We start from the raw sequence: 24118 nt of genomic DNA, 5'->3' as shown, positions 1-24118 counted from the left end.
TCTCTCTCTCTCTCTCTCTCTCTCTCTCTCTCTCTCTCTCTCCTTTCTCTCTCTCTCCTTCCTTCTTTCCTTCCTCTTCTTTCATAGTTTTGTTTTGGACCCAGCCTTTAAGCTGGCCAAAGCATGTAACCATTACAGTGGGAAAAACCACTGAAAAAGACATGTTTTCAAAGGAAGTCAGGAGGAGCTGTTATGAAAGGGGAGGTGGGTGGAGGAAAAGTTACCTTTAGGTGAACTCAGGAAAGGAAATTTCAAGGGACTGAAACTTTGAAGTCTTGCTCATTTCTGATTAAGTCTTCCTTTGAGGTTAGGTTTAGGAAGTCGGATGTGACAACTTACCTTTAAGGTCTCCTATATTAAGAATTCTATTGCTTTATCATTTTTGCGTATGGCTCTTTGCTTTTCATAAATGCAGCTAACTTTCCCTGGTTAAGGCAGTTGATGACTTCCTGTTGATAGGGACTTTTCTGGGGGTCATTTCAGACACCGGAGTTTTCAAATATTTACTGTGATGCTATTGTTTTCCTTTATTTAGCCTGGGAATCACAGAGGTTTCATTCACAATCTCTGTTTCTGGCCTCATTGATGTTTTAGGGATGATCCTCAAGATTGTGCCCTTCTGGAAAGGCTCTGTGGTGAAGGTATGCTTGCTGAGACCTCACTCTAGTCTGTTGTGATACCAACTCAGAAAGATGGGAAACAAACTCGTGAAGCATTCTCAAACTGACCACTGGTTGAGAAGAGAAAATGCCCTCCTAAAATGATTGTCTCAGCTAAAGAAGATTGGGGAGCTATATTTCTAGTGTATTTCCATTTTTGCTAAGAAAGATACCCTGAGTCCGCAAGATCAGATTTAAGCAAAGAAGTGAAGTTTGGTAGCAAGTTGTAAAGGTGGGGGAAGAAATAAATGAGAATAGTTTTCTACCTCCCCCTCCCCTGCACCTAATTCTTTGAACAATCTGGGCAACCTCTCCTTCCATAATAATAATAGCTAACATTTATATAGTGGTTACTGTGTATCAGGCACTGTGCTAAATACTTATTATTATTGTTATCTCATCCTATTCTCACAACAGCCCTGAGAGGTAGGTGCTGTTGATTATTCCCATTTTACAGATAAACTGTTAGGTAAACAGAAGTCAAATGACTTGCTCAGGGTCATATAGCTAGCAGGTGTCTGAAGCCAGATTTGAACTTAGGTCTTCCTGACTCCAGGCCCAACATTCTACCCACTGCACCACCTGTGACAGTGATTATTCTAATACACAGTCATATAATGTTTTAAGGTTTGCCACGCAGTTCTTTGAGAATAACCTTGCGAGGTAGCCGAGAAGCAATATGGTAAAAGCACTAGCAAAAAAGCTTTAGATTGGGAGTATTGGGAGACCTGGATAATTCCTGGGAGTTGCTGGTCATCTCAGATGCTTTAAACTTGTGATTGCTGAGGTTGTACTAGATGATCTCAGATCATCTCTTCTAAATCTTCTGATGCTGATTTAACAGATTAGGTAACTGTAATTATAAATGACTTGTAGACATAAAATCCGCTGTCATTCAAAGCCCTCATAACACTTCCCCCTCCATTTTTTTCAAAGGCCTTTGTACCTTAAACAGCTTCCTTTGGTACCCTGTGATCCAGGGACACTAGCTAGCCTCCTTGCTATTCTTCACATTAGATACTCCATCTCCTGACTCAGAGTGTTTTCTCTGGCTGCCCTTTTCACCTGTACCTCATGGCTTTCCTGGTTTCCTTCAAGTCCTAGCTAAAATGTCACCGTCCGTGAGAAACAGTTACCAATTCCTCCTAATTCTAGAGCCTTCTGTTGATTATTTTCAATTTACTGGGTCTATATAGCTTGTTTTTATAGTTATGTGCACATTGTCTCCCCTATTAGACTGTGAGCTTCTTGAAGGCATGCACCGTTTTTTGCTTTTCTTTATATCCCCAGTGCTTAGCATAGTTCTTGGCTCATAGTTGGTGTTCAATAAATGTTTGACTGACTGAGCCCAACTAGGTGGTGAAGGGGATAGACCGGAAACTCCTCTTCATGAGTACAAATCTGACCTCAGACACTTCCTAGCTGGGTGACCCTGGCCAAGTCGCTTAACCTTATTTGCCTCAGTTTCCTCATCTGTAAAATGAGCTGGAGAAGGAAATGGCAAACCACTCCAGTATCTTTGCCAAGAAAGCCCCAAACAGGGTCATGAAGAGTCAGACACAACTGAAACAATATAACAACAACACTCCATGTTGTCTATCCATCATCTCTTTCTGTTGCTGCAAAACTAGTCTTTTCTTCTTAATTATTTTCCTGACTAATAACCAGGTTTCAAACTCAGGTGTTTTGATCTCAAATCCTACTATACCATACTTCTTAAAAAATAATCGTGCTTGCTAGCATTTGCTAGCATTTATGGTTTAGAAAAGATGTATATTCATGATTTTGTTTTATTCTCATAACAACCTAGTGAGGAACAAAGTAAGGGAATTGTACTTTTTGTACATATGAAGAAACCAAGGCACAGTAAGTATGACCTACCCAAGGTCACAGAACTAGTTCATTGCAGAACTATGATTCTGGGTATTCTTTCCAATACTCTATAGATATAGGGTGGAAGGTAGTAGAGATGAGACCAGAGTAAGGATGGAACTGTGACTCACTCAGAGGAAATAAAAGTCCTTTTTAAAGAGAAATAGGCTGGCACCCAACTATCCTCCAACTCACAACTGGTTGGGGAGACTCCCTAATTTGAATGCATGAAGTTTTCCATACAGGGAGAGTGGTTGCTTGGTATAGACTACCAATGTATGAAGAAAAAAAACAACAAGCTAGTCTCAGTCACATAAGCCAGTGTATCAAAGATTTGTGCTTTCAGAGATCTGAGAGAGAGGCTTAATTCATACTTTAGAGAATTTGCCCAAGGCTCAGAAGTGGTCACGTGGCCTGACTGGCCACACAGCTGTTAAGTTTTAAAAGCAAGATATAAACTTAGATCTTCCTGATTTGAAATCCAGAATTTTATCCACATAGCTGCGTGTGCTTCCTTTGAATAATAAGGACCAGGGCAGCTAAGTGGTGCAATAGATAGAGCTGTGGCCTTGGAATCAGGAGGACATGAGTTCAAATTCAACCTCAGACACTGACACTTACTAGCTGTGTGACCCTGGGCAAGTCATTTAACCCCATTGCTTAGCCAAAAAAAAAAAAGAATACATCTCCTACCCATAGAAGTGAGAGATGTATCATCTGAATAATAAGGACCTCAAAAGAAGGAATTAAGCATTTTTCTAACTCATGCTGGGAAGCCAGTAATAGCTGGAGAGAGGTAATCCCTGAAGCTAGTTATTCCATTTGTATCCATTTTCATGGGACAAATGGTAATTTAGTAATGTAGTGAGCTCTTTGGAAAAAAAAATGCCCATAGGACCATCTATGTAAAGTAGGGGCCTAGTGCTATAAAGGGCAACAAATGTGTTTTTTTATTAAAAAAAAAAGTTCTATCAACTGGTAAAGGATGTAACATGCTGTTTTTTATCATACTTGTACATTTTGATGACTGAAAGGAGTAGTACAAAAATTTTGCAATTTTGGAAATCTTTGCCTTTCTGGCCCTTTGTGCAATCAGGTGTTTATTCCTCTTGAATCTACCCATGTGAGGCAGAAACTCCAAAGGTAGGTGGTACAGTGGATAGAGCACCAGCCCTGGAGTCAGGAAAACCTGAATTCAAATATGGCCTCAGATACTTCCTGTGTGACCTTGGATAAATCACTTAAATTTGATTTGCCTCAGTTTCCTTATCTGTAAAATAGGCATCCAGGATTGTCTTCATGAGGATCAAATGAAATAATAATTGTAAAGCATAGTGCCTGGCACACAGTAAGCACAATATCTTAATGATAGCTTTTATGATTATTTCCCCTGAAAAGGGGGAAGTAGGGATTAGTGTCAGGACTTTCTTTGCGTGTTCTTCCCTCTTCCCCTCTGTTTCTTAGCATGCCTGGTTTCCTTCCAAGTTCCGCTGAAATGCAACCTTCCACATGAGGCCTTTCCAGACTTCCTATAGCTGCTGCTTCCCCCAGCCTCTGAAAAAATCAACAAAAGAACTTTTTCAGTGATTATATTCATATGTTGTATATACATAGAATGGTCTATGTATTGGATAAATATGTATTTATTAGATAAACTTGGATAAAGAGAAACGATTAAACTTACTAATACAGTACATCTCACAACTTTTTACACCTCTGAAAAAAGCTTTTAATTTGCAACATGCCATGCTTCTGCTACAATCACTTACCTTAGATGATTTAGCATTGATTTATAGCACGTTTGTGTTGTAGAATTCCATCTCTATTTGGGAATATCTGGAATTACAGAATATTTATTTCTCCTTGTATATCAAGATGTTTATCAGAATTCATCACTCCTTCAAAGGCAATAAGACTTCTAGGTTCAATAGAGATTAAAAAAAAATCCCCCAAACATTTTAACAGGTAGATGTTTTACAGTGGAAAAGTAAATTTCACCATTAAAAATTACTTTTTAAAAATCTTGATTTCTTGACACTGTTTTCTTTTTCGTTTTAATCTTAATTTCCTTTGCATTTTGGAGTGCCTCATCTGTTTTGTTTTGGGCTTGAAGTATCCTTAAGCTTAACTTATCCACACCAATAACTACTGAAATATCTCTAATAGTCATTGAAATATTCTCCTTAAGAGCTACAACTTTTGGATGTTTACCTGTAGTACTATCCATCCTTCAAGAACACAACAAAAGAGAGCAATGAAATATGTATATGACATGAAATCCAGTATTCAGCTGACAGATCTAACTAAAGGAATGAAAACCAGTTCAATTCAGTTTCATCTGCATACATCACATGTTTTTTTAGTTAGCTTAATTAGTTAGCTTAACACTCAAAATTGTTGCTATCAAAATGAGGTCACATAAAAATTATTGCTTGTCCTAAGGAATTTACACACCAATTCATATACACACACATACACACATTTCTATCTGTCGATTCATCTATTTATCTAGAGTGAAGAATGCCTTCATTCTTACCTTCATTTTTATCTTTGCATTATGGTACCCAACACAGTGCTTGTGCCTGGCATGTAATAAATGCTATCCTTGATTAATTGATTACTATTGGTCACCAGGGGAAAATAGACAGCAGAGTTGTGCGGATTAGATTAAAATAGGAAGATTACACTGAGTGAAACTGGCCCTAGGCCAGGCTTTTTTGTCTCTTCCCTAAAAATATAGTTCTGAAACTACCCCTATCTCTGCCTTATCAGGGTAGCATAATAAATAGCTTGTCAATCATTTAACCATTAAAATTTTATTAAGTGCTTACTATATGTCAGGCACTGTGCTAAGCCCTGCAGATACAAAAAGAGCAAAAGACAATCCCCGCCCTTAAGGAGCTCGTAGTCTAATGGGAGAGACAAAAAGCAAATAAATTTGTTCAAACAAGCTATGTACAGGACAAGTAGAATTAATTAAAAGAGAGAAGGCACCAGAATTAAGAGGTATTAAGAAAAGCTTCCTGTAGAAGATGGAATTTTAGTTGGGACTTAAAGGAATCTAAGGAAGGCAGTAGGTGAAGATAAGGAAGAGCATTCTAATTATGGGGAACAGTCATAGAAAATGCCTGGAATTGAGTGATTTGACATCTTGTTCATGGAACAGCTGGGAGGCCAGTGTCACTGGACCGAGGCATATGTGGAAGGAAGGTGTAAGAAGACTGGAAAGATAGGAAGAGGCTAGCTTATGATGGGCTTTAACAAAAAAAAATTTGTATTTCATTCTGGTAGGTAGCCATTGGAAGTTACAGCGTAGGGGAGGTGACATGATCAGACCTGAATTTTAGGAAAATCACATTAGTGACTGAGTGGCAGATGGATTGGAATGGGGAGAAAATTGAGATAAGAAGACCTATGAGCAGGCTATTGCAATAGTTCAGGCATGAGGTGATGAGGGGCTGTACTGGAGTCATGGCAGTGTCAGAGGAGAGACACTGAGAGGTGCTCACATGAGAGCAATAGGCCTTGGCAACAGATCCAATATGGAGGTGAGAGATAGTGGGGAATTGAGGATGGCACCTAGATTGTGAACCTGGGGGACTGGTAGGATGGAGGTGCCCTTGACAGTAATAGGGAAGTTAGGAGGGAAGAAGGTACGGGGGAAAGATAATGAGTTCAGTTTTGGACATATTGAGTTTTCCTACTACTACTCCAGTTCAAGATATCTGAGAGGCAGTTGGAGGTGCAAGATTGGAGGTCAGCAAAGAGATTGAGTTAGGAGAAGTAGATTTGAGATTCATCAGTATAGAGATGGCAATTAAAACTTTGGGAGCTCATGAGATCAATAAATGAAGTAGTATAGAGGGAGAAGTGAAGAAGGCCCAGGACACAACCCTGTGGCTCACCATTGGTTGGACGGCATGATCTGGGTGAGGATCTCACAAAGGAGGCAGAGAAGGTATCATAGGTAGGAGGAGTTCCAGGAGAGAGTGGTATTCTAAAAACCTAGAGGATAGAATATCAAGGAGGAAAGGGTGATCAACAGTGTCAAAGGCTGCAGAGAAGTCAAGGAGAATGAGAATTGAGAAAAGGCCCCTAGATTTGGCAATTAAGGAATCAGTAGTAACTTTGGAAAGAGCAGTTCAGTGGAATGATGAGGTCAGAAACTGCATTGTAAGGTTAACCCCTCACTCTAAACCAAAGAGAGAGGAGAAGAAGTGAAGGCAAGTATGGTAGACAGCCTTTTCAAGAAATTTAGCTACAAAGAGCAGAAAAGATATGGGATGATATGATAGCTGGTCTGGAAGGATCTAGTGAGAGTGTTTTTCAGACTGAGAGCATCACGGGCATGTTTACAGACAGTTGGAAAAATAGGGAGAGATTGAAAATAGGTGATAGAGTGGGGATGACAGAGGGGGCAATCTGTGGGAGGAGAAAGGATGGAATGGGATCACTTATGTGGGTAGATGGGTTAGCTCTGGTAAGGAGTAGGGCCATCTCTTCAGGTAAGACAGAAGTGAAGGAGGAGATAGTGGCATAAAGTATATGAGTGATGTATGAAGAAAAGTGGAGAAGAGAGAGCTCACTGTAAATGGCCTCAATTTTTTTCCTTGTAAAATATGAAGCAAAGTTCTTGGCTTAGAGGGTGGGAGGAGAAGGCAGCATGGGAGGTTTGAGGATGGATGAAGAGATTTGGAAGAACCATTGTGAAGAGTGGGATAGTGAGTTGAAAAGGGCGGTATAGCTAGCAGCAGTGAGGGCCCGGTTGAGATTACACAACATAAATCAGTAATGGGCCCAATCAGAAAGGTTATTTTCTCCACCTTTGTTCAGCAGCACATATGTAGGAGTGAAGCTGGCAGACAGCAAGAGTGATCCAAGGCTCGGGCTTGGCAGAGCAGGGAGCATTCAATGATATGATAAGGGAGCTAGGGACTCAAAGGAAGAGAACAGGGTAGAGTTGAACTGGTTCTTCAAAGGGAGAGAGTGGCTAGTGAAAGGGAGATGGCCCTGGGGAGAACTAAAGGGTCGAGGGATTGCACCTCAGGGTGTGTGGAAGAGAGAGGGGGGAGGGAGATAATAGATTATGGTCAGATAATGAGATTTCAGAATTCTTACACATATTTGGGTGATGGTGAGATCAAAGGTTATGACCATCTTTTGTGTGACAGAGATGGGCTGGAGGAGTAGGTCATGGGAAGTGAGTAGGTTTTTGGAACTGTGGTTAGGGTGATTGAAGGAGAGTCAATATGAATGTTGAAGTCTCTTAGTGTGTGGGTAGGAGTTGGGAAGGAGAGAGAATAGATGGTCAGCACCCTCATAGTCAGTTGTATCTACTGAATGGCTACTCTATGTGCAACATTGTCCTTGATACCATGGGGTATAATAGAACTTGAAAAAACAGGTTACTTCCCTTGAGGAGCTTATATTTGGGAAAATAAGCTAGATACACATAAAAAGAAGTAGTAAGTAAAGCCTGGAAGAAATAATACTATACAAACCACGAGGCAACTAGATGGCATAATGGCTAGAGTGCTGATCCTAGAGGCAAGACCTGAGCATAGATATGGCCTCAGATACATCTCAAATGAGAAGATATTTGTAAGGCATTTTGCGCAGTGCCAGGCACATTGTATACACTATGTAAATGCTGGCAGTTGCTGCTTCTATTAATTATTATTATCTGCATGATCCTGGGCAATCCACTTAATCTCTTCCTCATTTTCCCCACCTGTGAAATGAAGATAATAATAGCACCTACCTCCTAGGGTTGTTGTGAGGATAAAAGGAGACATTTGTCAATGCTTTGTAATTGTTAAAGTGGGATACAAATGCTAGCTATAATTTTTACAAACTAAATTGAATAAGTTTTGAGAGAACGGCCCATAGTGAGCAAGATTAGAAGAAAGCTCCTTAGAGAATCAGAGGTCACGGGATAAATTTTAAAGGAAATGATGGATGTTTCTTGGTAAAGAGGAGGTGAGAATGCCTTCCCATCCAGGAGAGAAATCTACAGTTGAGAAAGCAGAATGCATTCATAGATGCTTAGGCACAGTTCACAGTATCTCAGAATTACAATACCTGCCTTAATTGTTATCTCCTCACAATAGTCCTCGGTCTTCTCTGTGTCTTCATGACACTGCTCTTTCTTGGTTCTCTTCCAACCTGTGTGACTCAATCTCCTTTTCTGTTTGCACACTAACTATGGATGTCCCCCAGCATTCTGTTCTGGGTCCTCTTCTTGGGTCTCTCTATACTGCCTCATTTGGTGATCTCATTAGCTGCCATAGGTTCATTTATTACTTCTCTGCAGATGATTCATGGATCTATATATCCAGGTCTCATTTTCCCCCTGAGTTCCAGGCTAGCTCTTTGACGTTTCAAACTCTGTGTCCTATAGGCATCTTAAACTTAATCTTTCACAAACAGAACTTATTATCTCCTCATTCAATCTTCCCCATTTCCCAGTTTCCTCCTTGGTATTGAGGGCACTACTTTCTTCCCAGTCACCCAAATTCACAACCTTGATAACATCCCTGACTAATCACTGCAATCAGTAGCCAAATTTTGTCATTTGTCACATCTCCTCTCCATGCACACAACCCTCAATCTATCTATTTTTGCTTGAATTATTGCAATAACTTTGTAATTGGTCTCCCTGCTTCAAATTTCTCTTCACTCTGAAGTATTTTCCACTCAGCTGTCAAAATGATTTTTCTAGAGTGTAGGGTGATCATGTATCATAAGAATAAATATGTTAACTTAGGAAGACCAGCTCCATTTTGTTTAAACATTCATTTTGTGGCTAAGTAGTTGTTATACAAGTTGTTTTTCTGTGGTAAGATAATCACTTGTGTAACAATGTGTTCTTGTGTCCCCTAGATTTGGTAAAACAAAACAAAACAAAATAAAGCAAAACAAAACAAAACCAACCCCTATTAATGATGTGTATGAATATGTCCCACATCTGGTACATTAACTGAAAAACACTTGCTAATGATGTTAGGAATCTAAATCTTTAATTGATAGTTTCCTTCCACCATAAACTTAGGCTATCGATCACCAATAAAACCTAGATGTAATTTGTAAATGCCCTGAACCAGAACTAAAAAGACCCACCAGAGGCCACCAGAAAGAGGAAACAAAACACAACAGAAGAAAAAAAAATAGCAAAGAGTATGCTTTGATCTTGTGCCCCAAACATAAACTAAAATTGGTTATTAAAATATCTCTCTGTGTTGATAAGTATACTTGGCAGCAGCAGCTGTAAAGAAATTCTTGGATATCTCCAAATCAATGCTTATTAGGGTTGACAGTACACTAAAAAGACATACTCATCAATGTGTGCAAACTTTATTGACTATTCAACAGAACAAACATCAACCCATCTAGGACCAAACCATCAACCTGATTCCTAAAGGTCCCGGTAATATCTCATACCCATGCTCATGACATGATTCCCTCCCTACCCAGCTGGAATCCATGTGTCTCCCTCCAAGGTGACCTATGAAGTCTTTCTCAATTAGCACTACTCTTGAGTGAACACGGGATGCTCAAATTTCAGAGTTCATGGAATGCAGGAGTCTGTTCTGGTCATGTTCCTCCTATTGGTTCTAATTCTTACTTACAACATCACTAGTGTGGAAGTATGTTTGATAGGAATGTATATGTATAGCCTATATCAGATTTTGAGCTATCTTGAGGAGGGAGGTGGGGAGGGAAGGGGAGAAAAATTTAAAACTCAAAAGCTTATGGAAGTGATTGTTGATGAAGCAAAATAAATTAATAAAGAAAGTAAAAAAAAAAGAAATAAATATTTTCATGGTCATTTTTGGCCACCAGGTTTTAGATCCTATCAGCAGAAACCAAAATAACCATTGGTGATAAAGAATGATAAGAGAACTATCAAACAAAAGGGAGAACGAGAGGGAGAGTTGATGGCAGAAGAAGAGATGAAAGGTTAGGGATTGGTGAGGTCGAAACTCAAAGAACAGCCAAATTACTATCCCACTACACATTTGACTTAGTATTATGCACCCAGTTTCAGTAAAAAACACGTTTCTGGAAGAATCATTTTCAGATGTTTGGTACTTGAGATAAAAATCTGGTGACGGGATGCCTTCCAATTTAGTTGCATCATTTTTAGTTTTGTTTAGAACCTTGTGCTGGGTTGGTTCTAAAAATAATGGGACTCATGTCTTGTATGTACTCATGAAAATTTCAGCCTCAGCAGCGCACCATCTGACCTGTAGTAACCCTACTGAACTTCCATGTTCTTTTGAACTTTAGATAAATGGGTATGTCTTAAACCTGGTTTCCCATGCTTTCTCATGGCCTTGCAAATAGCTACTTGTCCAGGGAGGATAATGATCTGAATAAAAAAGATTTCTCATTCATTTTACTAATTTTTATTTTCAAATTTTGTTTCTTTCAATTAATAAAAATCCACTTTCTCTCTTAGCATACCTTCTCCCTCTTTCTGCCATTGAAAATCTAAACCAAACTAAACCAAAACTCTTATGACAAATTTGTTCAGTTATTTTTCAGTAGTGTCCAACTTTTTGTGATCCAATTTGGGGTTTTCTTGGCAAAGATACTGGAATGGTTTGCCATTTCTTTTTCCAACTCATTTTGCAGGTGAAGAAACTGAGGCAAACAGGGTTAAGTGACTTGCCCAGGGTCACACAACTAGTAAGCATCTGAGGCTGAATTTGGACTCAGGAAGATGAGTTCCTGACTCGAGGCCCAAAGAAATATGAATAGTCAAATCAATTATATTCCTGAATTGGCTATGTAACAAAAATATATGTTTTATTATGTACCCTGAGAATATCCAGTCTGTCAGGAGGTAGCGACCATTATCATCGATCTAACCAAATGCGTAAGGATAGCTATGGGGAAATAAGCTAAGCAGGAGCATAGAATCGTGGATTTAGAACTTTAAGGGTCCTCAAGAAGGGTCCAAGAAATGAGGAAACCAAGTCCCAAAGAAATGAAGATATTTGTCCAGGGTTTGAATCCCACATTTAGACACTTACTTCGTGGCCCTGGGCATGTCACTTCACTCCATTGTGCCTCAGTGTCTTTATCTGTAAAATGAAGGACTTGAACTCAATGTCTTCATTGGTTCCCTTCAGCTCTAAATATATGATTCTGTTATCCTTTGTATTATAATTATTTGCATATTTATCATTTTTCTCATTACTTTCAAGCTCTATGAGAACAGTGACTATGTCTTTGTATCACCCTCAGCTCTTAACACAATGACTTGAATATAGCAGATGCTTAAAGTTTGCAGAATTTGTGGTCTGTTGTTTTATATTCTGAATGAGATAATTCAATGGGATTCTTATATTAACCAAGCTGAATAGATGAATATTTGATTTTATCCAGCAAAGTCCTTCACTTCTGCTTCCTGACCAGGCTGCTATACCTTTGCCATCTCTTGCCTTTTGTTTGGTGGGCCTCCTGTGGTTCTTCTACAGGACAAAGTGCGGTTGGGCTTCCAGGGTGACTTTGAACAGTCGAATAACATGCCTCAGTTGACATCTTTCCAACTGCTGATGCATCGAGTGTGGATGCATTCCTCAATGATTAGCATCATACCTCCATTCCTTTGTCCTCCCCACATTCCAGTGGTTCTGAACCCTTGGGTGCCAATGTACAAACCCTGTTCGTCATCTCCAACAGCATACTCACTTATCTACCTCAACACTGCTACCTCCTCCCCCTGAGCCTACCAAGTCCCACTTGACCTATTCCATTCTACTATTCCCTCTGGAATGTCTGCTTCATAGTTCCCAAACTTCATTTCATCTTCAACCTTTTTTCTTTTTTCCTTCCAGATTCCGTCACTGTTATAGACTGGCTCCCTCCTCATGATACAGTTTAATTTTCCTCATCGTATAGTTTTATTTTCCATTTTTAGCTGTTCTTATCTCTCTCCTCCCCTCAACCTCCCTGGGTGTTGTTGGAGAATCAGAATACTCCTTGCTCCCCATTGTCACTTCCAGAGTATCCATCCTTTTACCACCGTAATTTAGAAACTTCTTCCTTGAGATTCATACTATCCAAATCTATTGCCAATCCAAGTTCTAGTGGCTAATATCTGTCCATACTCAGGACATTCTTCTTCCCTTCTTAATGAGTTCAGTGGATGACTCACCATCCTATCTCCCCAACCTGGGGGCTGCAACATACATATTTGTGCTTCCTCAATCACTGGAACTTCCCAGTTTCTCAATCTACCGAATTCCCACAACCTACTCCTTCCATGCAGCCACCAGAAATGCCATTGTCTGCTCCATGCTTAAAAAAAGTCTTCACTTGATCCAGCCACTCCTGTTTGCTATAATCCTATATCTCTCCTCTCCCCATAGCCAAAATTCTTCAGAAAACCATCTACATTTGATGCGTCTACTTCCTTTCCTTTCTCTCTCTTCTAATGCCTCTGCAGTCTGGCTTCTGACCTCATCATAATCAATTCAGCTGTAATTGTCCTCTCCAAAGTTACCATGATCTCTTAATTGCCAAATCTGAGGGCCATTCCTCATTTGACATTGTTAATCACCCTGTGTGTTCTCTCTTCTCTGAGTTTTCATAACACTGCTTTCTCCTGGTTTTCCTATATATCTTTTCTCTTTCCTATATCTCTGCTCCTTTTCAATCTACCTTATGAATCTTTAGCTGTGATATGCTGACTAACTGGAAGGGTCCCCCAAGGCTCCGTCCTGAGCCCTCTTCTCTTTTTGTTCTATATTATCTCAATTGGTATTCTCATCAGTTCCCATGAACTCAATGATCATATCTATGTTGATGCTTCCCACCCCTAGTCTCTCATCTGGACTACAGTCATTCTCTGCCCTTCTTCCCTAAGTGCTTCTTGGATGTTTCAAACTTTATGTCTCATAGGCATCTCAAACTTAAGATGTACACAACAGAACTCATTATTTCCCCCCCAAACCTTTGGAAATCACCACTTCCATACAGAATAATGATTTGTATAAAAAACAAACAAAAAAACCTTCTCATCCATTTTATTTATTTTTATTTTTTAATCTTAATTTTTCAACTAATAAAAATCCATTTTCTCTCCCATTAAATCTTCTCACCTTTCCCCCAACTGAAAGTTCAAACCAAATACCCCTATTAGTTACCTCTATTACTTCACTCCCCTATTACAATTACCAATGATCTCTTAATTTCCAAATCCAATTACTATTTCCTCAATACCCTTTGATCTCTCTGCAGCCTTTGACACCATTGATTACTTTCTCCTCCTTTATCCTCTCTTCTCTTTAGGTTTATGGGACACCACTCTCTTCTGGTTCTTCCCCTATCTATCAGAATGCTCCTTCTCAGTGTCCTTTGTTAGATCCTCATCCACATCAGCCTCCTAACCATAGGTGTCCTACAAGGTTCTGTTTTGGGCTCTTTTCTCCCTTTATAATATTTCACTTGGTGATCTTATCAATTTCCATTGTTTTAGTTACCATTTCTATGCTGATGATTCTCAAATCTGTGTATCTTGCCCTAAACTTTACGCTTATCTCCAATCTCGTATCTTTGTCTTTTGTTGATGTTGTTCAGTTGTTTCAGTCATGTCCAACTCTTCATGACCCTGTGAACCTCTGTTCATGGAGTTTTCTTGGCAAAGATAATGGAGTGGCTTGTCATTTCCTCCAGTGGCCAACCAGAGGTCAAGTGACTTGCCCAGGGTCATATAGCTAGGAAGTTTCTGAGGCTGAATTTGAACTCAGGTCTTTCTGATTCCAAGCCTAGCGCTCTATCCACTGAGCCATCTAGCAATATCCTAACTGCCTTTAAGACATCTCAAACTGGATGTCTAGTAGACATCTTAAACTCAACGTATCTCCAAATGAACTCATTATCTTTCCCCTAATTTTTCCCCAGCTACCCCACAACTTCCCTATTACTATAGAAGGCAATAGTTCCCTAGTGTTGCAACCTAAGTGTGTCATCCTTGATTCCTCACTGTCTTATACCCCAATAACCAATATGTTGCCATGACCTGTTGATTTCACTTTTGTGACATCTCTTAAATATTTCTTCTTCTCTCCTCTGACACTTCCCCTATTCTTCCTTCCCCTCCCTTCCCTTCTCTAGCTTTAAGTTTATCAGATTGTAAATTCCTTGTAATAACTTTGTATCCCCCCCAGCACCTTGCAGATTGTTCTGCATAGATTTATGCACTTAATAAAAGGTTGTTGAATTGAATTGAAAACTAGAAGAAAGAAAATATGGACCTAGCCTTCAATTCCAAATTGGAATGCTACTTCTGGTCTTTAAACCTCTAGTCTCGAATGCCAGAATTTCATGCTAATGAGTCTGTAATATTTTCCCTAACCAAGAATTCTGGGTTAGAATTATCTCTTCTGAATATGTATATAAAAATACATGATAAGCATGTAATAGGAACTCATTAAAATATACTTAATTTTTCTCTATTTTTTCAACTTTTCATTCCATTCTCTTTTATGATTCTCAGCTCTTATTTTTTCCCCTTCTATCCTGAAGCCTTTCCCATTTGTTCTCCAAAAGATGTTTATGTTTTAAAATATTTTGTAAGTGGTGGTTTTTTTAATCAAATAAAAAAAGTGTTGCACGTATAATAGTGGACTAACCAATAAGGGGCTTATCCTTCAAGCACGCACAATCTGTTCTGCTTCTGTCAAGCAACAGAAAATACATGATATCATGCATTGAAAGTGCTCTGTCTGTGATTCAGTATGGGCAAACATTGTGTGACTGTTTGCTGTCCACTTACTGTGTAATGAAGAAAAACCTTTTAATTAGCTGTTGAGCCCTTATTGAGTGGACATAAGAAAGGATCAGAGGAACTTGATCTCTTTGTCTTTCTGGCAGCTTTTGAGTGTCTAGGCAGTGTATATTGCCTGCCAAAGTTTTAAACAGACAAGATGCTCTTGCCCAGGGAAACTTCACCATGTGGATCCCAAAGGACCTCATTGTCAGGATTTGTGTGGGAGATGCAAAGGCAAATTCCTCTCCTGCGACAATACCTTCAGCTTTAAATACACCATTTAAGTGACTGAATATATAAAGAATACAGATATAATTTCTGCAGACAAATGAGCTTCTTATGCTTACCACCTTCCCTTCTCTCAATGAAAAGACTAATCAGAATAGCAGGAATATTTGACAGAGCCTTTAAATAAAGGTATGACAAAGCAATCTATTAAAAATATGTATATGCTCCAGGGGAAGGAAAGAGGTCATATCAAGAGCAGCAACAGCAGCAGCAAGCACTACTTATGTCTAATCTAACTACTTAGGTTGCAATATGGCCCATGAACATATGCTCTTGTGCTTTATTTTATCACTGTTGTATTTATTCTTTCCTGATCTTAAATGAAGTAGTATTGGTTATGGAATGACCTTATGAGTTTTGGATGGTTGGAAGAGATACCAGAGGTCCAGTGATAGTAATCCATGGTAGAGACTGATAGAGGTGAGGCAGCTGAACCAGAACCACCCTGAGGAGGGTTTTCCATGACGCAGCCCCTTAACGAATCAAGCTGGCATCGGAGATACCTTTTCCTTTAGACAAAGGAGTGACTTATCTATCAGCCATTCCACATTTAGAAGAGAACTTCTTGGGAAGCATGTTTGTAGTAACCTCTTTAAATTTAATCAAGCTTTACCCTCCACTGAGATAATTGAAGGGAAGGGATGTTGTGGTTTATTTGTAATTACGTTCTTATTATTCCTTCTCAGTATTTCGTATGTACTTGGTACCCTTATGTACTTTTAATGTATCCTTTCTGTACAATTTCTTCCTCGATAAGCATTAAGTAGACATAAAAAGACATTAACTGGTTAAATAATACTAGAGAAATAGACAGTAGTCCAGCATTGGCATATGAAATTGAGGTGCTAATTACTGGCAATGATATTGAGGAGAATCCACTAGGTGAGGATTTAAGACATTAGAGAAATCAACCCCACAGCTCATCAGGGGTATATCTTAAGAAACTTGGGTTCTAAAGGGAGATGAAGCAATAGCTTCATCTAGAACAGTGTGAGGGCTGAAAAGAGTGAGTCAAGAGCCTTTGTGCTCTAAATATGCAAATGAGTGACTACATGTTGATTGTTTTGAATAAACTGTTATGTAAGCACTATTTATACTGTTGTTGTTGCTAAAGAGCATTATTATACTGTGATTTATTGATACTACATATATCCCATACTCATATAGACAAGATTTAAAAGTCTTAGTCTTAGAGATTCAATCTTTAGTCCATCTTCATTTTACTGGTGAGGAAATCATGGCTTAGAGAGAGAGGTTAAATGACTTGTTTAAGGTCACATATATGGTAAATGGAAAAACAAGGATTTGAACCCAGCCTTTCAACTCCAATTGCACCACAATATCATCTCTTCAGACATAAGCATAGATGATGGGACACCACAGATGTCCTCCCTGCCCCACTCTCATCCCTAGGCCTCTAAGATATCTTTTAGCTTATACTAGAAAACTCTAAGATTTGGTTCACTTTCACAGGATAACTGAGTTTATTTTTGGTTGTCACCATCTCTTTCTCTCTCCCAACTGGTTTTTCCCACCACTCCCTTTAGTTCAAAGGAGAGAATCAGATTCTCAGAAATCATCTTATCCAATAGCCAATGCTCTTTAGAAAATTCCTGATATGTAGCCATCCAGACTCTGTTGAAGATCATCAGAAAGGGGCAATTTGTCACCTCCTGTGGCAACCCATTCCACTTTAAGTTAACAAAAATATTCAAGCCTTTTCCTTATCCCCTTTCAATGCTTCTCTAAGACAGAATGCAACATGCTTTATGCTTTTTTTCCTTTTAAGGGTTCACTACCATTCATAGTAGAGCTATGTATACAGAGCAGTTTCAATAAGAAATTTAATACAAATAACAGAGGTCTTATGATTTAATTTTAGCTTTAAATGCCAACAACAATAAATGAAGAATGATAAAAAACATTTATTAAGTGCTTACTATGTGCAAAGCACAGAAAATTCAGACAGTCCCTGCTCTCAGGGAGGTCACATTCTAATGTGGAATATCATACACAGGGAAGGTTTCAGCTGCAAGTGAGATGGAAAGGTCACAAGGTCCTTAGTGTGCAGTAGCAAAGCAAGTGGTCATGCATTTTCTTTTTCTTCTTTTTTTTGACTAGGCAATGGGGGTAAGTGACTTGCCTGGGGTCACACAGCTAGTAAGTGTTATGTGTCTGAGTCCACATTTGAACTCAGGGCCGGTGCTCTATCCACTGCGCCACCTAGCTGCTCCCATGCATTTTCTATAATGTTATTTTCTCTTACAAAATCATATTGTTTTCTGGTATTGAACAATTTGAAAGTTTCTGGGACTTTGCTGACAAAAGCTTTCTTTTCTGGGTCTTCAGTAGATGTGATTGCAGCACCAGAGGAAGTAGATGCCAGGCTACATTTCCTCAGGGGTTTCTTACTACAACTTACTAAAATGAGACAAGTCTTACTCTTTCTTATTTTTCTCTTCCTCCCAGACTCTTTTCTGCCAGGCCTTTCCGTAGGGAACTATTTTAGTTAATGCTTAACTCAAGCCAGTACAGTTATGCAAGTTAGAATGCCATGAAATACTCATGATATGCTCATGATATACAATAAAAATGACATTCCTGATAACAAAGTAGAGAAAGGATGCAGTTTCTAAGGTTAAAAACAGAATAATTCATATAAATAGGAATAATTCATATAAATAAAAATTCACTTCTACATTCACCACAGGAGCTGGTCATGCTAAATCCTAAGGTGTTCCTTCAGGGAAATGGGAATTCTGTTAAAATCTCTGGTGACAATTCCCTATAATCTCTACTTTTTATGCCTTAAGCAGCAAGGAAACCAAAGTGGTGGTGATAATGAGAATGGCCTCTCTGACTCCTTAAAGGGAAAATAGTTCTGTCTACACAAAAACAAATGTCGCTAATACCTACCACATTCCACCACTTGCTCGCAAAGTCTCCAAATTTTTCTATGGGATCTTGCATCCCTGTAATAATATTAAAATAATTCTAACACAAGTATCACTAAAAGAAGAGCCTTATACAAATAACAAAAAGATAAAACTATACAAAAATTTCTTAAAAGTACAATTCATACAGTGTGGCAGGGGTAATGTCAAGTTCAATTCAGGGTAGATATCCTGATGTAAAAACAACCATGATTTCCAAGAACAGCCCCAGGAATAACAATGCCTTCAATGTCATCACCATTCCTCATCACAGGTGTGTGTCCTCCATATTGAGATAACTAAGTAGCCATAGATCTCTTATCTGCAACCTATCTCAGAGCCTGAGTTGATGCCAGAACTCACACATGTTACCACTCCCTTAGTGTTCCTTATTCTATCAGCCAGAGCCTCTCCTCCCCACCATGGAGAGCTCTGTCAGAATGCTTGTGCCAAGTTTTTGCCTCTTTAGAGGCCCCTACTGAGGGGCTAAGGGCAGCTAGTTGGTACAGTGGATAGAGCATTGGGCTGGAAACTAGGAAGACTCATCTTCCTGAGTTCAAATCTGGCCTCAGATACTTACTAGCTGTGTGACCCTGGACAAGTCACTTAACCCTGTTTGCCTCAGTTTCCTCTTCCATAAAATGAGTTGGAGAAGGAAATGGCAAACCATTCCCAGTATTTTTGCAAAGAAAACTCCTAAAGGGGTAATGGGGTGTCAGATACAATTGAAATGACTGAGCAATAGCAACTGAGGGGTCATACCATTCTTCTGTGGGAGTTTCGATTGACTCCGCTGTGTCTTTATCCTGGGACTTAATTGTCATTAAAATGGCCAAATGATCTTCCAAGTGAATTCTTGTTGACCATGATTATAAAAAGACAATTTTACCCTTTACCATGTGATTCAAAAGCAAAGCACCTCCCAATGATTTCATCCATTGGTCCCCTAAAAATATCTAGGAAGAAGCTGTCCGAACTATCCCAGGGTGAGGAGGGCGGGGAGGAATGAAATTTACCAAAGGGATCTGAGTCGCTTTCCCAGATTGTATAGAAGAACCATCTGAAGGGGCAGAAACCTCAAGGCCCAAGTGACTCTATGCAAAGTACAGCATAATAAGGCATAGAAGTATGCTCATCAAATTTGCAGATGACAAAACTGGGAAGGTCAGTTAACATATTGGATGACAAGAGTTGGAATCCAGAAGAATCTTCACAGGCTTGAGGATTGGGTTGAACCAAATCAGATGAAATTCAATAGAGATAACTGTAAAATCTTGCCCTTAGGTACAACCCCCCCCAGCTTTTTAAGTACAAGATGGGGGAGATATAGATGATAGCAGTGTAAAAAAAGATCTGGGGGTTTTAGTGGACTGCAAGGTCAATATGATTTGGGAGTGTGATGTGGTAGCCAAAAAAAGTTAACATGATCCAGCAAGTATCATTTCCAGAGAAAGAGAAGTGATAGTCCCACTGTATTCTCCCCTTTCCTTAGACCTCAACTGGAGTGTTACGTTTAGTTCTGAGCAACACAGTTTAAGAAAGACATTGGTGTCCAGGGGAAGGCAGTCAAGATGGTAAAAGACTTTTAGTTCATGTCATATGAAGATTGATTGAAGGAATTGGGCATGGTTAGCCTGGATGATAAACTACTCAAGTGAAGGTGATACCTATGTGTAAGTATTTTAAGGTTATTATGTAGAAGAGGGAGTAATTTTATTTCATTTGGCCTCAGAAAGTAGAATCAGGAACAATGGATGGAAGTTGCAAAGAGACAACCTCTGATGTTAGAAAAAACTTCCTAAACTTAGAGGTGCACAAAAAAGAATGACTTGCTTTTAGAGGTGGTGGGTTCCCCTTCCTTAGAGGTCTTCAGGCATGGACTAGATGACCTCTTGGGGGGTATGTTAGAATGAGAATTCCTCAAGTGCATGGTCTACTGAGGTTTCTTACAATTCTCCAATTCTGTGACTCTATGATTCATTCTAATTCAACAATTGTTGAATTAGAAGTAAAAAAGTCAGTGAAATCTTTGAGAGGCATAGCTTCCAGAAGAAGAGAAATTAGTCCTGCTGTATCCTTTGCCCTCCTTAGATCCCACCTGGAGTATTATGTACAGTTGTGGGCACCATGATAAGCTGGAGAATGTCCAGAAGAGGCAACCAAGGTGGTGAAGGGACTATAGTCCATGACATTTTAGGATCAGTTGAGGAACTGGACATGATTGCTGTGCTCAAGAATATGAAAGGCTGCCGAATGGAAGAGGAATTAAATTGGTTCTATCTGGACCCAGGGAGCAGAACCAAAGAACAATGGGTGAAAGGTAAAAAGAGACAGCTTCTAATTTCAGGAAAAAATAAAAAGAAAAACAAACCTTGGTAGCTATTGGAGCTGTCCAAATGTAGAATGAGGGGCAACTAGGTGGCACAGTGGATAGAGCACCAGCCCTGAAGTCAGGAGGACCTGAGTTCAAATCTGACCCCAGACATATAACACTTACTAGCTGTGTGACTCTGGGCAAGTCACTTAACCCCAATTACCTCACCAAAGACAAAACAAACAAATGCAGAATGAGCTGCCCAAGAGTTGGTGAGTATCCCCTTCTTATAGGCCTTCTGACAGAGGCCAGATTACTAATTGTTGGGTATATTATAGTGTGGATTCCTTTGGAGTGTGGGTTGGACAAGCTGGCTGCTAAGGTCCCTTATAATACTCAAAATCTGTGATTCTGTAACACTTACCCACCATGACAAATATTCTGGTCCAGGTTTAATAGGCCAACCCAGTGATTCAGGATTGGAGTTAGAGTGCAGTGAGAAATTTGTGGACCATAAAATGTAACAAAAATGACTTTACCTCATAACATAGAATAAATATGATCCAATTCCTGAGGTTAAAAATGAAATAGTAATTCAGATAAAAAGGTTACTCCCTTCCACCTCTGCATTTATTCCAGCAACTAGTCACATTAGATCAGAAAACTTCCCAAACTAACTCTGCATAGGCTGGGGGGTTTATATACCTTGGGAGGCAAAGAAGCCAAGACAATGCCAATTCCCCAAACACCCTCTCTATACATATCTCCTTTAAACTGTAAGCCCATTGTGATCAGGGGTTAATTTTTGGCCTTTATTTGTACCCACAGTGCTTAGCACATGACAGGTGCCTAATAAATGCTTGTTGACTTATAGGGAAACCAGTCTAACCTAAGTAAAACAAGTTCTATTATAGGGTCAGTTGACTCTCTTCTGGTTGATGTAGATTTTAAGTTAATCATAATTTGTTAGCTGGTGGCATTATTTAAGCAAAGCAAAACAAAAAAAAAGATTGAATCAACCTTTCTGGAATTCCAGTTCCCCATCCTTGATTTTGGATGTGGAAAGTTATGGGAGCCCTCTCTTACAATATCCTGAGATAACAGACACATCTTAGGACCATTGACCCATAGGAATCTATCCCCATATACATCCTATGCTCTAACCACTCTTTCTGCTTTCATGGTGTGCATACATTTACATGTTTTCTTTCCTCATCTTGCATTTAATTAGGATTTAGGCCTACAATAACAAAAGCATTTTCTTTGAAGTATCTATTACAAGATAATTGTACAAAACAGTTTCCACATCACTCATGAGGGCAGAGTTCTTAATCTTCCATATTGTTTGCAAGCTGTTCTATTATAATGCATTTGCATTATATGGTCACATTCATAATCTTCAGTCAAGTCCGTGAGTAATAGACTGTATTGCTGCAATGCCATACATGCAATAAGCTATATAGTCAGGATTTGAACTCAGGTATGCTGACTCCAAGTCTAGCACTCCCCCTCCCCCATTATATCATGTCCTTAGATGTAAGCATAAGATGCTGTGACCTCACAGGTACTCCATTCCTCACTAGCCCTCTGTGATACCTCTTTTTTTCCTTTAGAAGAAGGCAGTAAAAAGGATGTCAAAATGCCTTTCTGAGTGATTTCCAGTGGCCTTCCAATTACCATCTCTCTCCTAGTCTTTTGGGAAATAGCCTCCTCTAAAAAACTCAGCATGGGGACAAGGTAAAGGATTTCTCCAGGCATTGCCAATTGAAAACCATTCTTGACAGCTTATTTCTCCATTTTTGCGATCACATATTCTGGCAGAAATCTGTCACACTTCCACGTTCTTGGTGGTGGTGGGAATTTTTCCCCAGCTATTTTAAGAGAGAGAGACAGAGAGACAGAAAGACAGAAAGACTCACACATATATACAGAAATGGAGAGAGACAGAGACATAGAGACAGAAACAGAGAGAGACACACACAGAGACAGAGACACAGAGACAAAGAGACAGAGACAGAGAGCAGTCCTTGTCAGTCTGGGTGTGAAACTCTCTAACTGCCTCCCATACACATGCTGAAAGTCTCTCTCTCTCTCTCTCTCTCTCTCTCTCTCTCTCTCTCTCTCTCTCTCTCTTTCTCTCTCTCTCTTTTTCTGTCTCTCTGTCTCTCTGTCTCTCCCTCTCTCTCCTCTCTGTCTCTCTCTGTCTCTGTCTCTCTGTCTCTCTCTGAAGTGGAGGAACCTAGGGGACCTACATTCTGAGGAATTATATAAATGCAAAACATTACACTAAAAATAGGCCTAATTACTATTTAAAGAAAATTTCTGCAGTAGTGAATGTACTAACTTGGCTATAGGTACAGGACCCCTCATGTCTGCCCTTAGATACATACTCAAAGGGATCTGTGATCTAAATTAGAAAATTCCCTCCAATGATGGAGATTGTAACATAGCCATACGTTCACAACAGAGAGGGAAGGGGCTCCATTTTGATGCTAAAGATCTTTAATTTCCCCTGATGTTCTAGGAGTATCACTGGAGCACCCTGACTGTCCACCTGTCATCCCGTGCCCTCTACATGGGACTCAACCAATACTCTTCCTGGAATACACATTCCTGAAGACATCTTTTAACCTCTGTTCTTCAAAGTGCTTCTTTGGCGACATGTGGCAGCCTGTTCTTACTCACCATGTGCCTCTCCATTGTCCTCTATGTGACATGAATTAGTAATTATTTGGAGATGTACTCTTGCTGTAGGAACCCAATTCACACATGCTACATTATATTTATGTTATACTGAAGAGAGACTAGATTTGTGTTTTGGAACTCCAGATGGCTGCCTTGGGAGCCAAGAAGAGAGGTTGCAAAGACACATTCTACCTCATTGGGAAAGCAAATTAAAACAAAGTAAAATAAACATTCCTAACAGTTAGAGTTGTCCAAAAGTGAAATGGGTATGGGATCTTTGTCCCTTCAAATCCAAACTCATGAGTATTAAGGCTATTGCTCAGAGGGGTTGGCCTACGTGGTCTCTGGGTTCCCTTCCAAAGCTAAGATTCTGTGAATTTAGGGTTCTACAGTATGTGCTTAAGTTCTACCTTCCCACCAAGCCTGTATGTATGTGCAGTACTGTATGTATGTATGTGTATATGTATGTATGTATGTATGTATCTTTTCTGTCTATGAGTCTACCTAATATATCTCCCCCTCCCTTGTTCTATGGGTTTCCATGGCAAAAAAAAAAATCTCCCTGAGGTGAACATATGGGAAGATA

The 24118-nt window shown here is 39.4% G+C and overlaps 1 protein-coding gene across 1 annotated transcript in view; it reads left to right on the top strand.

Annotated features, from left to right (window-relative positions):
- Nucleotides 1-20822: 20822 nt before the first annotated feature.
- TNFSF4 (TNF superfamily member 4) overlaps nt 20823-24118 on the top strand; it is a 31445-nt gene continuing 28149 nt past the window's right edge. The window contains exon 1 of the mRNA XM_027868588.1: nt 20823-20853. The gene's annotated coding sequence lies outside the window, so the exon portion shown is untranslated. The remainder of the gene's footprint in view (nt 20854-24118) is intronic.

The sequence above is a fragment of the Vombatus ursinus genome, unplaced genomic scaffold (genome assembly GCF_900497805.2).
Source record: "Vombatus ursinus unplaced genomic scaffold, bare-nosed wombat genome assembly UNPS02014789.1, whole genome shotgun sequence".
NCBI classification, from domain to species: Eukaryota; Metazoa; Chordata; class Mammalia; order Diprotodontia; family Vombatidae; genus Vombatus; species Vombatus ursinus.
This window is presented reverse-complemented; position numbering and strand designations above follow the sequence as displayed.